Source organism: Penaeus vannamei, chromosome 42 (genome assembly GCF_042767895.1).
Source record: "Penaeus vannamei isolate JL-2024 chromosome 42, ASM4276789v1, whole genome shotgun sequence".
NCBI lineage: Eukaryota > Metazoa > Arthropoda > Malacostraca > Decapoda > Penaeidae > Penaeus > Penaeus vannamei.
Window position 1 is genome coordinate 9438883 of NC_091590.1, and position 2500 is coordinate 9441382.

The following is a 2500-nucleotide window of genomic DNA, read 5'->3' on the forward strand; positions in this document are numbered from 1 at the left end:
CTCTCTCTCTCTCTCTCTCTCTCTCTCTCTCTCTCTCTCTCTCTCTCTCTCTCTCTCTCTTTCTTTCTCTTTCTCTCTCTCTTTCTCTCTCTCTCTCTCTCTCTCTCTCTCTCTCTCTCTCTCTCTCTCTCTCTCTCTCTCTCTCTCTCTCTCTCTCTCTCTCTCTCTCTCTCTCTCTCTCTCTCTATATATATATATATATATATATATATATATATATACATATATATATATATATATATATATCTTTCTCCCTCCCTCCCTCCCTCCCTATCTCTCTCCCTCTCTCTCTCTCTCTCTCTCTCTCTCTCTCTTTCTCCCTCTCTCTCTCTCTCTCTCTCTCTCTCTCTCTCTCTCTCTCTCTCTCTCTCTCTCTCTTTGCCTCCCTCCCTCTCTCCCTTCCTTCCTCCTTCCCTTTCCCTCTCTCCCTCTCTCCTTCTTTCCCTCCCTCTCCTTCCCTCCATCTCTCTTCCTCCCTCTCTCTCTCTCTATTTGTCTCAGTATATCTTCCAATGACAAACCAAATCACATTACAACAGAACTTGACTATGAATCCGTGTCTTCAGTCCCTCCCCCTCTCCCTCTTTCCCTCTCTCCTTCCCTCCATCCATCCCTCCCTCCCTCTATCTCTTTGTCTCAGTATATCTCCCAATGACAAACCAAATCACATTACAACAGAACTTGACTATGAATCCGCGTCTTCAGTCCCTCCCCCTCTCCCTCTTTCCCTCTCTCCTTCCCTCCATCTCTCTCCCTCCCTCTCTCTCTCTCTCTCTATTTGTCTCAGTATATCTTCCAATGACAATTAAACCAATTCACATAACAACAGAACTTGACTATGAATCCGTGTCTTCAGTCCCTCCCTCTCTCCCTCTCTCCCTCTCTCCTTCCCTCCATCCATCCCTCCCTCCCTCTATCCCTTTGTCTCAGTACATCTCCCAATGACAATTAAACCAAGTCACATAACAACAGAACTTGACTATGAATCCGTGTCTTCAGTCCCTCCCCCTCTCCCTCTTTCCCTCTCTCCTTCCCTCCATCCATCCCTCCCTCCCTCTATCCCTTTGTCTCAGTACATCTCCCAATGACAATTAATCCAGATCACATTACAACAAAACTTGACTATGAATCCGTGTCTTCAGTCCCTCCCCCTCTCCCTCTTTCCCTCTCTCCTTCCCTCCATCCATCCCTCCCTCCCTCTATCTCTTTGTCTCAGTATATCTCCCAATGACAAACCAAATCACATTACAACAAAACTTGACTATGAATCCGTGTCTTCAGTCCCTCCCTCTCTCCCTCTCTCCCTCTCTCCTTCCCTCCATCCATCCCTCCCTCCCTCTATCTCTTTGTCTCAGTATATCTCCCAATGACAAACCAAATCACATTACAACAAAACTTGACTATGAATCCGTGTCTTCAGTCCCTCCCTCTCTCCCTCTCTCCCTCTCTCCTTCCCTCCATCCATCCCTCCCTCCCTCTATCCCTTTGTCTCAGTACATCTCCCAATGACAATTAAACCAAGTCACATAACAACAGAACTTGACTATGAATCCGTGTCTTCAGTCCCTCCCCCTCTCCCTCTTTCCCTCTCTCCTTCCCTCCATCCATCCCTCCCTCCCTCTATCCCTTTGTCTCAGTACATCTCCCAATGACAATTAATCCAGATCACATTACAACAAAACTTGACTATGAATCCGTGTCTTCAGTCCCTCCCCCTCTCCCTCTTTCCCTCTCTCCTTCCCTCCATCCATCCCTCCCTCCCTCTATCTCTTTGTCTCAGTATATCTCCCAATGACAAACCAAATCACATTACAACAGAACTTGACTATGAATCCGCGTCTTCAGTCCCTCCCCCTCTCCCTCTTTCCCTCTCTCCTTCCCTCCATCTCTCTCCCTCCCTCTCTCTCTCTCTCTCTATTTGTCTCAGTATATCTTCCAATGACAATTAAACCAATTCACATAACAACAGAACTTGACTATGAATCCGTGTCTTCAGTCCCTCCCCCTCTCCCTCTTTCCCTCTCCCCTTCCCTCCATCCATCCCTCCCTCCCTCTATCCCTTTGCCTCAGTATATCTCCCAATGACAATTAAACCAAGTCACATAACAACAGAACTTGACTATGAATCCGCGTTTTCAGTCCCTCCCCCTCTCCCTCTTTCCCTCTCTCCTTCCCTCCTTCCCTCCCTCCCTCCCTCTATCCCTTTGTCTCAGTACATCTCCCAATAACAATTAAACCAAGTCACATAACAACGGACCTTGACTATGAATCCGTGTCTTCAGTCCCTCAGGATGTGGAGTCTCTTGGTAACTGCGGCTGCCTTAGTGGGCCCCGTCGTGGGTCTTGGGGCGAGGATCGAGTGCGACGCCGTTGATGGGGATGTCTACTCGTTCTCTCACCGCTACCTCAACGGGACGGACTTCAGCTTCGATCAGTACCAAGGCAAGGTGAGTCTGACAGGTGTGAGTTCTTGTCTGGCAGGTGTGAGTTCTCGTCTGGG

The 2500-nt window shown here is 48.2% G+C and overlaps 1 pseudogene across 1 annotated transcript in view; it reads left to right on the top strand.

Moving 5' to 3' along the window:
• Positions 1-2500, top strand: part of LOC113810100 (glutathione peroxidase-like) — an 8128-nt pseudogene that overhangs the window by 1172 nt on the left and 4456 nt on the right. Inside the window, exon 2 of the transcript XR_011398343.1 lies at positions 2283-2447. The product of XR_011398343.1 is annotated as a glutathione peroxidase-like (transcript). The remainder of the gene's footprint in view (positions 1-2282; positions 2448-2500) is intronic.